Genomic DNA, 15275 nt, shown 5'->3' on the forward strand with positions numbered 1-15275 from the left:
AACTGTGAAACGATCCAGACCGCTGGAGACCAGGTGGAGACCGGATCCCGGGATGCCCAGCCCATTGCTTCTCCTCCACTTGCCAAGTGAGCACTCTGCATGATTTACTTGAAAACCCTTCCTTGGTCCTGGGCCTCCTCATCTGACTACACCACACAGCATGGCCACTCCTTCCTTATCTGGGAAGCTCCTCGGGCTCTCCTGTCATCCCCAACAGAAGTGAACATGAGGAATCCCAGAGTACGGGGAATACCCCAACGTGAAAATAGCAAAGATTCGTCTCCCCTAAGAACACTAGTGAGGCACACCCCACAAGCCCCCTTGCATGCCTTTCTCCCTGTGTTTCCTCTTTCTGTGGATTAACCCACTGTCTGCTCAACATCCGAGCCAGAAATGGGCTCCAATCAGTTTTCAAGTCCTAGCTGTCACTTTGCTTATTTTGTTGAGTCATTCCATTGGTTTTATCTCCTTTTCTTCTAAATAGTGGCATGCAAGAATATTGAGCACGGCAGCTTTCAAAATTGTAGAAATGGACTTTGAAGGCATCTTTTGGCAGGCATTACAAAAGCCATGAAGGATTAGCAAGAGGAGAGAAGATAGAGAAAAAATAGAACCAAATCATTTGAAAATCCAAAGTAATAATAATATAATAACAATTTATTATTAACCATGATTTCATTTGAGTTCCAATTCACTGTAGAGAAATTTGGATGTTGTGTCATAATTTTAAGACTTTTATCAAAGAACATTATGTGACTTTCTAGTAACTACTTGTGTATTTGCAATAAGGTTTCAGTAAACAAGAGAGTTATTGCTATAAACCAAAAAGAAAAAACCTGTAATGCGCACTCTTTACAAATCAGCTGTACCTTGGGTTCAGATTAAAGTAAACACTCAAAGACCTAATGGGGGGGGGGGGGCAGCACTGTGGTGTAGCAAGTAAAGCCACCGCCTACAATAGCGGCATCCCATATGGGTGCCGGTTCAAATCCCGGCTGCTCCACTCCTAATCCAGTTCTCTGCTATGGCCTGGGAAAGCAGTAGAAGATGGCCCAGGTCCTTGGGCCCTTGTACCCATGTGGGAGACCCAGAAGAAGCTCCTGGCTCCTGCCTTCAGATCAGCATAGCTCCTGCTGTTGCGGCCAGCTGGGGAGTGAATCAGCAAATGGAAGACCTCTCTCTCTCTGTCTCTCTCTCTCTCTCTCTCTCTCTCTTCCACTGGCTCCTCTCCTTCTCTCTGTGTAACTCTGACTTTCAAATAAATAAATAAATCTAAAAAAAAAAAAAAAAAGACCTAGTGGGCTGCAATCTGGCACCTGGTTGACTTGACTTTGTGGTAAACATAGGACATGAACCACAGCTTGTCAGTCCGACAGCACTAACACATGTTCACTAAGAGTCCTTACAACGGCACAGGTTCTACTTCTCTCGGTCCCTCATCTCATGGAAATACGCTCAGTCACAACAGACAGGACCACAGAGGTGGCTGGGAGCCATCCCAGGAGAGCAAAACCTCACCCATGACAGGGGGAGATTCTAAGCCAAGGGCACATTCAGGTTCAGGAAACACCAGCCATGGACGCCAGGGCCTGTATTTCCCACCAGAAGCACACAGTTCTCATCACATGATCCACAGAGTCTAAATGTCCACGCTGAGTCTTCCCAGGACAGATAAACGTCACCAAACAGGGATCATTCCCGCAGTAAAAAATGCCGCCTTTTCAAACAGTTGACATTCCAATCTAAACCCAGTACATTCCAAAGAAACAGAACCAAGTAAACTAAAGTTCATCTTCCCATGGGAAAAGTGGCCTTTGTGAACCCTTCTGATACAGGAAGGTGGGTAGTGGTGGAGAAGGAAGCTGACCAGCGTGGTACACTAGTCACCAGGGACACAGCTGCACTGTTGTGACCCGCCGTGGGACAGCTCTGGTCCCTGTTGTGACCCGCCGTGGGACAGCTCTGGCCACTGATGTGACCCGCGTGGGACAGCTCTGGCCCCTGTTGTGACCCGCCATGGGACAGCTCTGGTCCCTGTTGTGACCCGCCGTGGGACAGCTCTGGCCCCTGATGTGACCCGCCGTGGGACAGCTCTGGCCACTGATGTGACCCGCGTGGGACAGCTCTAGCTGACCCTGGCAGGAGCCCTGTCAGCTGGCTCAGCAGCGATGGCTGACCCCTGCACAGCAGCATGGCCTGGCCTGTGCACCATCCAAACCCCCTTCCCGTGCCCCATCCCTGCTCCCTCCGCTTTCTGTGTCCCGTCCGTCCACACGGGCTTCTCTATGCACCACAAAGTGCCCCCAGCCTTTTCCATGAGGCAGAAACCACAAGTTCCACAATGTTGCAAACTTAGAACCAGCTCCAGCTGGAAATACCCAATCTGGCTGCAGGACAGGTCCCCCAATATTACAATACCATTGTAATGAAATTCCCAAGACCAGCATTCCCATTCCCCTCAGGCACCTGACACCATGAGGCTTCCAATATCTCCAAAAATGCACATGAAAACCTGGTACTCAGGCCCTGCCCCAAACTCCATCTCCTTTTGAATAGTCAATCAAGTCCCATCCCAGACACCACCCTCTGTGCCTCCTGATAGTATCAAAGGATGGCGCAAACCTTGTCTATGGATCTTTTCAGTGTGTTTGGGTGTTTTGATTATTCTCTCTCTCTCTCTCTCTCTCCCTCACTTGCCTGCGCTTATTACTTGAGTGTGCATTTTTCCTTTGCTTTTTTTTTTTTTTTTAATTTATTTGACAGGTAGAGTTATAGACAGTGAGAGAGACAGACAAAGGTCTTCCCTCTGTTGGTTCACCCCCTACATGGCCGCCACGGCTGGTGCTGCACCAATCCAAAGCCAGGAGCCAGGTGCTTCTTCCTGGTCTCCTATGCGGGTGCAGGGCCTAAGCACTTGGGCCATCCTCCACTGCCTTCCCAGGCCACAGCAGAGAGCTGATCTGGAAGAGGAGCAACCAGGACTAGAACCCAGCACCCATATGGGATGCCAGTGCCACAGGTGGAGGATTAACTAAGTGAGCCACGGCATCAGCCCCGCTTTGTTTGTTTTTAAGATTTATTTATTTTATTTGAGAGGCAGAGGCAGAGAGAGAGAGAGACACAGAGAGAAAGGTCTTCCATCCGCTGGTTCACTCCCCAGATGGCTACAACAGGAGGAGCTGGGTCAAGATGAAGCCAGGAGCCAGGAGTTTCCAAGGACCTGGGCCATCTTCCACTGCTTTCCCAGGCCACAGTAGAGGGCTGGATCGGAAGTGGAGCAGCCGGGACTCAAACCAGTGCCCATATGGGATGCTGGCACTGCAGGTGGCAGCTTTACCCACTACACCACAGTGCCAGCCCCTTCCTTTGCTTTACATAAATCCTGTGTCCCTGCATACCTTGATGTCTCCAACTTGAACTGTTTCATGCATGGAAGGAAGGGTCTAGAATAAGCCTCACTGCACACAACACATTGACTCACCAGCAAACATGGTTTGCTCCTCCTCAAGAGCTCACTCCAATTAACAGCAGCTACTGAGCACTGCAGGGAGAAGAAATTGGGATGGGTAACTGCTATGGGCTCCTACGGGTACATGTTAAAGGCTTGGTCCCCAAAGTCTTGTTAATGGGACTAAGAGGGTGAGAACTTAATCCAGTTATGACATTTAGAGGTGGGGGCTTTGGGGAGTGATTACCTTGGATTAGGTTGTTAGGGTGGAGGACCCATGAGGGATCCATGGTGGCTTTACAAGGAGAGATGTAAACAGGGGTGCCCCTCACGCCCTCTGGTGCTCTGTGCCTCCTAGAGACTCACCAGATGCCCAACAATGGGGCTGCATGATCTTGGACTGTGAACCTCCAGAACAGTGAGTGAAAATAAACTTTTTCTCTTCATAATTAGCTTCCCTGAGATATCGCATCGTCGTATCACAAACCTAACACAATGCTCATACGGAGAAAAGCCCTCTGTCTTCTTAGCCTTAAATCAAAAGAATACAATTGGCTCAACAAGCCTCTGCTGCACGCCCTGTGCCACACAGCAAGACTCATCTGGAAAGGGGTGGAGGCCAACGGGAACACAGAGAGAAACAGGACAGCCCAGCAGGGCGGCAGCCGGGTGCCCCGAGGGCACTGAGCTGAAGGAATTCGTAATCTGTCCGGATGCTCCTGAGTTAGAGACAAGGACTCAGCCTGATGCACCCTAAGGGCCACACGGATGATGCTATCAAGCAGTGTGCTGCAGTCTCCCCAAAACCAGCCGACAACTTCCTGGGGAGGACCCACGGAGAGCACTCCTCCAGGGCTCTGTGAAGTGGAACCCTCCCCAAGGTGCACCCAGCAAGGGCACAATGGAGTATACAGCAAGCACTCAGTGCCTGTCTCCCACCTCTCTCACTGTCCCGTCCTACCCTACTCAGGAACCTCCAGGTGCCCTTTCCCCCGTCCCCAGAGCACCGGGCGAGCAGGGTCCCCACTCACCACCCATCTGGCACAGGAAGAGAGGTCTTTGGGACGGATAGGAAAGCACATCGGACAGCGAGCTGGTGGGTGTCTCCTGTCACTCCATCCTTTGCAAACCAAGGATGAAGCTTCCAGTTCCTGTGGAGCAGCAGCTAGGTGGCTCCAGGCTCCCGGCTCCCTCACCTGAAACTCCTTTTCCTAAGACTGGAGAAGCAGGGAGAAGCAAACAGTTGGGGAGCCAGGGACAGTGAAAGCAATGAATATAGAAGGTTGAGAACTTGCCAGGAGAGACAGAACTGCTGTCCTGAACTCGTGTGTGAAGGGGTAGGAAAGCCTGTGTCCTCGGATGGAAACTACGGTGGCAGACAGGCTCCGGAGAACTCTGCATTGGTCTCGTGCCTGGGGACGATCACCGTCTCTCCTCCACACAAAGATGGGCGGCAGTGGGCCAGGCTGCTTGCACCTGCTGGGTAAAAGGTGCCTTGAGGAGTGAGGCACTGATAACAGCCACTGTGAGAGCTGGGGCACCCGCCCGTCACTGCCCCAAATCCCACAGCAAGTGGACTGCAGTGCAGGCAGCCTGCCCACTCCCAGCTGTGCACCTGCCAACATTCGCCTGATAAAGCGGCTGCGAGTGTGGAGAGCCACAGTGCTTCTGGGCTCTGTCCCAGGGCTGAACCTGCAGAGGCAGAGACTAGAGTTTGCCTTTTGACCTGCGTCCCTTCACTGTTTCACTTTACCCCACAGATGAGCTGAGGCCTTGCGGATGCATGAGTTCACGGACCAACATAGTCAGGCAGCTAAGGAATAAACCACAAGCACCACAAACGTGAACAAAAACTGAAAACCAAATACAAGTGCACTTCAAAACACTCATGGGAAACAGAATTAAAAATGAGGGTGTTTTTTGGTGCAAAAAAAATTTTGAAATCCATATACATAAGGGATCTTCTAAAAGTTAATGAGCGGGGCCGGCACTGTGGCATAACAGGTGAAGCCACCGCCTGCAGTGCCGGCATCCCATATGGGTGCCAGTTCGAGTCCCAGCTGCTCCACTTCCGATCCAGCTCTCTGCTGTGGCCTGGGAAAGCAGTAGAAGATGGCCCAAGGGCTTGGGCCCCTGCACCCACGTGGCAGGCCCAGAGGAAGCTCCTGGCTTCTGGCTTCGGATCAGCGCAGCTCCGGCCATTGCGGCCGTCTGAGTGAACCAACAGATGGAAGACCCCCCCCCACCCCGGCCTCTGCCTCCCCTTCTCTCTCTCTGTAACTCTGACTTCCAAGTAAATAAATAAATCTTTTTTAAAAAGTTAATGAGAAATGTGCTATTATTAAGCTATGCATGAATAGAAATTCCATTACCCTTGTTTTAGCTAATGAAGAATTACAAAAAATAAGCAAGAATTTTAAAAGATGACATGAATTTAACAATATTTAACTTAATTAATCTGCAATAAAATATCCACAACATAAGGTAAAAACATTACTTTATTAAAATAAAGGATAATCTTAGTTGTTAAAACTGCACCAGGCATTCAGTCTAGATGTTACGATGCCAGTTAAGATAACTTTGTCCCACAATGAAGTGCCTGGGTTCAATTCCTGGCTCCAGTTCTTGACTCCAGCTTCCTGCTAATGCAGATCCTGGAAGGCAGTGGTGATGGCTCAAGTAATTGGGTTCCTGTTGCTCATGTGGAAGACCTGCAGTGTGTGCCCAGCTCCAGGCTTTGGTCCAGCACAATCCTGGCCTTTGTGGGCAGGTGGGCAGTGAATTAGTGGATGGGAGTTCTCTCTCCTTCTAGCTCTCTCTCTGACTCAAATAAGTTAATTTTTAAAATTTTTTTTTGACAGGCAGAGTGGACAGTGAGAGAGACATACAGAGAGAAAGGTCTTTCTTTGCTGTTGGTTCACCCCGAAATGGCCGCCACAGCCGGCATGCTGCGGCCGGCGCACCACGCTGATCCGAAGCCAGGAGCCAGGTGCTTCTCCTGGTCTCCCAGAATCCGGCACCCTGACTGGGACTAGAACCGAGTGTGCCAGTGCCACAGGCGGAGGATTAGCCTATTGAGCCATGGCACCGGCCAATTTTTTAAATTTTTAGATTTGTTCAGGGGGCCGGCACCATGGCTCACTTGGTTAATCCTCCACCTGCGGCGCCGGCATCCCATATGGGTGCTGGGTTCTAGTCCTGGTTGCTCCTCTTCCAGTCCAGCTCTGCTGTGGCCCAGGAAGGCAGTGGAGGATTGCCCAAGTGCTTGGGCCCCTGCACCCACATGGGAGACCAGGAAGAAGCACCTGGCTCCTGGCTTCGAATCGGTGCAGCACCGGTCATAGTGGCCATTTGGAGAGTGAACCAACGGAAGGAAGACCTTTCTCTCTGTCTCTCTCTCTCTCTCACTGTTTATAACTCTACCTGTCAAAAAAAAAAAAAGATAAAATATTTGTTCGTTCACTCATTTATTTATTTGAACAACAGAGTTAGAGAGAAGGAGAGTTAGAAAGAGAGCAACAAACATATTCCATCTAATGGTTCAGCCCCCAAATTGCTGCAATGGCTGAGGCTGGAGGAGGCAGAAGCCAGGAGCCAAGGAACTCCGTCTGGTCTCCCACGTGGATGGCAGGGGCCGTATCACCTGGGCCATATTCCGCTGCTTTTTCAGGTGCAGTAGCAGGGAGCTGGATTGAAAGTGGAGCAGCCAGGACTTGAACCGGTGTCCATACATGATGCCGGTGCTGTAGGTGGCTGTTTAACCAACTCAGCCACAATGGCAACCTGTGATTTTTTAAATTTTTCAAAAAACACTTTAACCATAGAAATAACAAATACTATAGATGGAACAAGCAACAGATATATGTTCTTGAAGAATGATTTAGTGAGGTGAAAAATGGAAAGTGTTCCTGAAAGAGAGCATAAAATAATAAAGACAAGAAAAATATAACAGAAAGCTCAGGAAAATGTAGATTAGAAATAAAAGTGTTAGGATCTAGACAATAAAAGGACTCACAATAAGAGAAAATAGAGAATATTTGAGTAGGCAACAAGTAATGAATTTGCCAAAATTTTTTAAATGATGGGGAAAGTGTTTGGTGCAGTGGTTAGGATGCTGCTTATCCCGTATCCCACATCAGAGTGCCTGGTTCAAGTCCTGGATGAGCCTTCAGTTCTAGCTTCCTGCTAATGCACACCCTGGGGGCTGGCAAGTGAGTCCCCACCACAGATCTGGGAGATCTGGGTGGAGTTCCTCACTCCTGGCTCCAACCTGGCCCAGCCCCAGTCACTGTGGGCATTTGGAAAGTGAGTCAGTGGATAGAAGATCTCAATCTCTCTCTCTCTTTTTTTTTCTCTATCTCTTAAATAAAATGAAAATGAATAAATAAATAAAAATATAGATTTTTTTAAATGATGAAATACCTTGTTCAGCATTAAGGACACAGAAAGTATCAAATAACAGCAACTATAAAACACACACACACTTAAGCTCATTATGAGATAAATATGCAAAAAACTTACAGAGAGAAAGAACACATAATCAATTAAAGAGTAAGAATCAAATTAATGTCAGACTTTAAGCGGCATCAATGAATGCAAAAAGAAAATGTTTTTATAGTAGTGGGGGAAGGTAAGCTGAACCCACAAGTTTAACATACATCTACACTCCTGTTCAAAGATGATGCAGGATGCAGCCTTATGCATACAAAGTCTTAGAGCCCAAAACTCAAAGACATCCTGGGGGCTGGGTGTTTGGTGCAGCAGGTAAATCATGGTTTGGGATGCCCTCAATCCCATATCAGCGTGGCTAGCTCGAGTCCTGGCTCCGCTTCCAATCCAGCTTCCTGCTCATGCACACCTTAGGAGGTAGCATATAATGCCCAAGTACCTGGGTCCCTGTCACCCATGTGGGAGACTCGGATGGAGTTCCTGGCCTCTGGCTTGGGTCTGCCCAGCCCTGGCTGTTGGGGCAATTTGGAGAATGAACCAGCAGATGGAAAATCTCTCTCTCTCTCTCTCTCTCTCTTTCTCTGACATCCTGCCTTTCAAATAAAGAAATAAATCTTTTAAAAAAAGAAAAAACAATCAAGGATATCAAGAATATTTACAAGTGAATACAAATTAAAACACAACCCTATAGAAGGATATCAAAAGCAAAACACAGAGGGTAAATTTTTATCTTTAAAAACACTTATCAGGAAACAACAACAACAAAAAAGCTGAAGTCAAATGAACTAAGGATTTAGCTCAGAAGTTAGATAAAGAGGAACAGAACAACTAAAAAGAAGGAAGGAAATAATAAAGATAAGGATAGCGATCAACAAAATAGAGAACCAAGTAATGAAAGAGATTGGCGAAAATAAAAGTTGGCCTTTGAGAAAAATATTAGATGTTTTTCCAGAAAATAGAGTGAAGAGCAAAATCTGCCCAGTTCATTATACAGAGGAATTTTCATTATGAAAGCAAACAAGAAAATACAAGAAAAACAAGCCTTATGCCCATGCTTTATAAAAGTAAATACAATACCCTAAGTAAAATATTAAATAACAACAGTAAATATGTAACTAAGATAAACAATTTTATTTCAGAAATTCAAACATGTTTCACATCAAAAAGTTCTCAGGAAACACTTAGACAAAGAAGGAAAGTACATAAAGTTAAATAAATCAGTGCTGGAAAACTTTTTTTTTATTTCAACAACTATTTACAAATATTTTTAAAAGCATTGGTGTTAAGCCGGCGCCATGGCTCAACAGGCTAATCCTCCTTGCGGCGTCAGCACACCGGGTTCTAGACCGGGTTGGGGCGCCGGATTCTGTCCCGGTTGCCCCTCTTCCAGGTCAGCTCTCTGCTATGGCCCAGGAGTGCAGTGGAGGACGGCCCAAGTCCTTGGGCCCTGCACCCCATGGGAGACCAGGATAAGCACCTGGCTCCTGCACCAACCACGGGGGCCACTGGAGGGTGAACCAACGGCAAAGGAAGACCTTTCTCTCTGTCTCTCACTGTCCACTCTGCCTGTCAAAAAAAAAAAGCATTGGTGTTGGTATTTGGCCTAGAGGCTTGGGTGTTTGTTGAGATGCCCACATTCCATGTCAAAGAACTGGGTTCCAACGGGCCAGTCCACTGCAGTGGCTTTCAATGTGGTAAGCCTGGACTTCAGCAGAAGTCAGCTTGTGAAGAGCCCTGGCAGCTCTGCCAAGAGTTGGATCACTGGAAATGGACCTGCCCTGGAGTCGAAGGATGCCCAGGTCAGCGCCACAGATCTTATTGGCTCTAAGCTGAAAAGCCCTTCACTCAGCCCAGCTTCCAAAGTGACCACCGCAGCTGAGGGGATGGCCAAGTAGGGTCAGCAACATTGCAGGCAGAACTATAAATTTCTTGTTAGATATGCCACCTGCCTTTACCTGGCCAGCTGCACTCCCAGGCCAGCTAAGTAATGAAAGTCAACAGAGTGCCTTCCCCTAGGAGGTTCACACCTCCCTTAGGATGTACCCCATGTGACCTCTTAACTTACAAGGCCGAAAGCCCAACAGATTATTACCAGGCCCCTTCTGTCAGGTTCTATTTGCCTCTCAATCAGAAAACTTAATTGTAGCTCAGACAGCACCTTTCTTAGCTCCTCTAATAATGACTCTGTCCTGTGTTCTAGACCCTGTCTAGCGCACTTGGGCCTCATTCCTTTGTAATCATAACCTCTACTCTACCACCAATGGCTCTACTCCCAACCTGTGTGTACTGATGGTCCTCTCCCCCACTTAATGCTGTATAATTGTTCAGAATTTCTCTACAGACAAACCCCTCTACCTACAAAAGATGAGTGACTTCTCCCAGTCTTGGCTGGAATCAGCTTTCTGGTTTGTTGGGTGTTCCCCAATAAAACCTTTCCCTTAAAAAAAAAAAAAAAAAAAAAGGGAGATGCCTTTCTCTGAAGGGAGGAGAGAACTTCCACTTTGACTATGACCTTGTCTAAATATGATCAGAGTCGGCAAACTCGGAAGGCTTCCATAGCCTTGGCAACTCATAACGGGAGCCTAGGGTGGTTACTGGCGCCATAAACTAGAGTGTCAATTTGTTGGGTCAACAACAGGAATCACTGTGCACTTGCTCCTCATGTGGGATCTCTGTTCTTAATGTTATACATGGTGATTTAATGCTATAACTAGTACTCAAACAGTACGTTTCACTTTGTGTTTCTGTGTGGGTGCAAACTGTTGAAATCTTTACTTAATATATACTAAATTGATCTTCTGTATATAAAGAGAATTGAAAATGAATCTTGATGTGAATGGAAGGGGAGAGGGAGCGGGAAAGGGGAAGGTTGCAGGTGGGAGGGAAGTTATGGGGGGGGGGGGAAGCCATTGTAATCCATAAGCTGTACTTTGGAAATTTATATTCATTAAATAAAAGTTAAAAAAAATAATAAATGCAAACCCGCAAAAAAAAAAAAAAAGAACTGGGTTCAAGTCCCAGCTCAGACCCTGGACTTGAACCCTGGATTTGAGCCTCCAGCTTCCTGCTAAGGAGACCCTGAGAAGTAGCAGGTGATACCCCAAGCAGTTGGGTTCCTACCATCCCTGTGGGAGACCTGGCTCCTGGAAAGAAGCCATTGTGGGCATTTGGGAAGTGGACCAGGGGATGAGAGATATCTCTCTGTGTCTCTCTAGCTCCATCTCTACCTTTCTCTCTCTATTATAAGAAATAAAAATAAAAGCCCTAAAATAACAACTACCAAAATACAGTTACCCCAGAATACAAGATTAAGTTCGACAACACAGTATGGTGACTATCATTCACAACAACTTACTATAGATCTTAAAAAGAACTAGAAGAGAGGATTTTGAAAGTCCCCATCATAGAGAAATGATAAATGTTGGGGCCAGTGTTGTGGCGCAGTGGGTAAAGCCACTGCCTGAGGCACCAGCACCCAATATGGGCACCTGTTCAAGTCCCGGCTGCTCCACTTCCCATCCTGCTCCCTGCTAATGTGCCTTTGAAAGCAGCGGATGGCCCAAATATTTGGGCTTCCAAACCCACTTAGAAGGCCCTAATGGAGCTCCTTGCTTTGGTCTGGTTCATCCTTGGTTATTACAGCTATTTGGGGAGTGAACCAGCAGATGGAAGATCTCCCCCTCTCTGCCTCTCTCTCTGTCTCTCCCTCCCTCTCTCTATGTAACTCTGCCTCTCAAATAAATAAATAAGTCTTAAAAAAAAAAACAGAAACAGAAATTATATTTAAGTAGATGGAAGTGCTAATTACCTTGGTTTTCTCATTACAGGTTGTAAACATGTGTCAAATTATCACACGGTACCCAATAAATACGTACACTTATTATATGCCAATTTTTTAAAATCTTTTTTAAGATTTATTTATTTATTTGAAAGTCAGAGTTATACAGAGAGATGGAGAGGCAGAGAGAGAGAGAGAGAGAGGTCTTCCATCTGCTGGTTCACTCCCCAACTGGCCACAATGGCCAGAGCTGTGCTGATCCAAAGCCAGGAGCCAGGAGCTTCTTCCTGGTCTGCCATTCGGGTGCAGGGGCCCAAGGACCTGGGCCATCTTCTACTGCTTTCCCAGGCCACAGCAGAGAGCTGGTTGGGAAGTGGAGTAGCCGGGACTTAAACCGTCACCCATAAGGGATGCTGGCACTGCAGGCGGTGGCTTTATCCACTATGCCACAGCACCGGCTCCAATATGTGAATTAAAAAAAAAAAAAAAAAAGATTTATTTATTTATTTGAGGGCAGAGTTATAAACAGAGAGAGGTAGAGACAGAGAGAGGTCCTCTATCCACTGCTTCACTTCCCAAATGGCCACAACAGCTGGAACTGGGCCGATCCAAAGTCAGGAGCCAGAGCCTCCTCTGGGCCCCCCGACGGATGCAGAGGCCCAAGCACCTGGGCCATCTTCCACTGCCTTCCCAGGCCACCAGCAGAGAGCTGGATTGGTAGTGGAGCAGCCAGGACATAGAACCAGCACCCATATGGGATGCTGGTGCCCCTGGTGGAGGCTTAACCTACTACACCACAGCACCAATCCCTTCCATGCCAATTTTTTAAGCTCTTCGAAAACTTGAAAGAAAAAAAAAGGAGAGAGAGAGGAAGGAAGGAAGGAAGGGAGGGAGGAAGGAAGGAAGGAAGGAAGGAAGGAAGGAAGGAAGGAAGGAAGGAAGGAAGGAAGGGAGGGAGAAACTCAGAATTAAAGGAATCTACTTAATTTATTAAAGACTGCAAGATCCTCTGGGGATGGAGGAGACGTGCTCTTCCCGCCATCAAGTGCGAGTGGAAACCCTGGCCCTGCGCCTCTGACACTAAAACAACACGAGAAGACTCTGAAAGAAGACGAGAAGAAAAGGCAGCGAGGGCCTCAGAGCCTGAAGAATGCCACAATGAGTTCCGTGGGCTTTCTTTTTGCCTTATGTGCCCAAATTTGGAGCTGAAAAACACTGGTGCAAACAAATCTGCAGCAACAGCACCAATAGCCCTGATACCACTAATCAGAGGATCAGCCAGAGGCAGCCTGTGGAGACATACAGCTGTTTTATTCCAGGCAAACACCATGGAAATCACTGGGACCCCACTCCTACTAGCACCAGAAAGAGCACACGGGGATCCCAGACTCCAGGCTCTCCAGGCTGTAAGACGCCCCCTGCAGTGGCCCCGAGATGACCAAGGAGTCCATCTCTGCAGACCAGCGATGAGGCCCCCGCACAGGACATCATGGAGAGGGGGTGGGAGGGAGAACGACTGCCCAGCAGTGATGGAAATGCCTAACAGAAGCGCTCTGAACAGAACAGAGAGGGTAAAGTGGTGATGCTGCGACAAGAAAGAACAATGTAAGCACAGTAGATTCTTCTTCTTCTTCTGAGTTTTCTGAATTATGATAGCTCATTGAAGCAAAAAGAATAACACTGTCTAGTGTAGTTCTTTCTTCTTCTTTTTAAAGATTTGTTTTATTTATTTGAAAGAGTTAGAGGAAGGGAGAGAGAAAGAGAGAGAGAGAGAGCGCGCTTTCATGCCCTGGTTCACTCCCCAAATGGCCGAAATGGCCAAGGTTGTATTGGGCTGAAGCCAGGAGCCAGGGGCTTCCAGGTCTCCCACATGTGTGCAAGGGCCCAAGTATTTGGGTCATCTTCCACAGCTTTCCCAGGCATATTAGCATCTAAGGTAGTTCTAAATGCACATAGAGGAATTTATGAGATAATTACATTTTAAGTGAGACTAGAGAGATGGGACATAGAGTGAGGCAAGGTTTCTATAATGCTGACACCAGTAGACTGTAACTTATGTGTACCTGTAATACCTAAAGCAGTCACTTAAAAAGTTATACAAAGAGATAAACTCCCAAACACTACAGAAAAATACATTGGAATCACAAAAAAATATTCAGGCAGAAAAAAGTAAACAAGAAAATTTAAAATGGAGATGAAGAAGATGATAACAATAAAGTGATATAATTAAACCCAAGTACATTGCTACAGAATGTGTCATTTCCCACAGATTCCTGTGTTGAAGGCCTTACTCCCAATGGCACTATCTTTGGAGACAGGGCCCTTTCAGAAGTAATTCAAGTGGGGGCCGGTGCTGTGGTGTAGTGGGTAAAGCCTCTGCCTGCAGTGCCAGCATCTCATATGGGTACCGATTTGAGTCCTGGCTGCTCCACTTCCGATCTAGCTCTCTGCTAAGCCTGGGAAAACAGTAGAAGATGGCCCAAGTCCTTGGGTCTCTGCACCAGCATGGGAGACCCAGAAGAAGCTCCTGGCTCCTGGCTTCAGATTGGTGCAACTCTGGCCGTTGCAGCCAATTAGGGAGTGAACCAGTGGATGGAAGTCCTCTCTCTCTCTCTCTCTCTCTCTCTCTCTCTCTCTCTCTGCCTCTCCTTCTCTCTGTGTGTAACTCTGACTTTCAAATAAATAAATCTTTTTTTAAAAAAAAGAAGTAATTCAGGTTAAATGAGGTTGTATGGGTAGGGCCCTAATCTGATAGAATCAGTGTCCTTTTAGGCATAGGAAGAGAGACAAAATGATGTGCTTTATGCTCTCTCCCTCTCCCCCTCCTTCCCTCCCTTCTTCCTTCCTCCCCACCTGACCAGTGAAAAGGTGGCAACTCACTGCAAGCCAGGAAGAGCCCTGACCAGAAGCCAACCACGCTGGCACCCAGATTCCAGACTTCCAGCCTCTCGAGTGTGACTTAAACAAGTCACTGATCTATGCTGTTCTGTTATGGCAGCCCAGGAAGATTAATACACACATCAATAATTACATTAAATACAAATGGTCTAAATGCATCACCTAGAAGACAGAGTTTAGCCATGGGTTTTTAAAAGGTGAACCAGATACACTACCTACAAGAAACCCAGTTCAAATATAACAATAGAGGCAAGTTAAAATTAAAAGGACAGAAAAAGAATTATTGTGCAATCATTCATCAAAAGAAAACAGAAGTGAATGCACTATTACCAGACAAATAAGCAAACATCAGGGGCCAGCGCTGTGGCACAATGGATTAAAACTCTGGCCTACAGCACCGGCATCCCATATGGACTACTCCACTTCTGATCCAGCTCTCTCCTAATGCGCCTGGGAGCACAGCAGAGGATGGCCCAAGTCCTTGGGCCCCTGTACCTATGTGGAAGACCTGGAAGAATCTTCTGGCTCCTGGCTTTAGATCAACTCAGCTCAAGCCATTGCAACCATTTGGAGAATGAACCAGTGGATGGAAGACCTCTTTCTCTCTGTCTATATCTCTCTGTAACTCTGTCTTTCAAATAAATAAAATAAATCTTAAAAAAAAAAAAAAGGCCGGCACCGCGGCTCACGTGGCTAATCCTC

This window comes from Lepus europaeus, chromosome 3 (genome assembly GCF_033115175.1).
Source record: "Lepus europaeus isolate LE1 chromosome 3, mLepTim1.pri, whole genome shotgun sequence".
Taxonomy (NCBI): domain Eukaryota; kingdom Metazoa; phylum Chordata; class Mammalia; order Lagomorpha; family Leporidae; genus Lepus; species Lepus europaeus.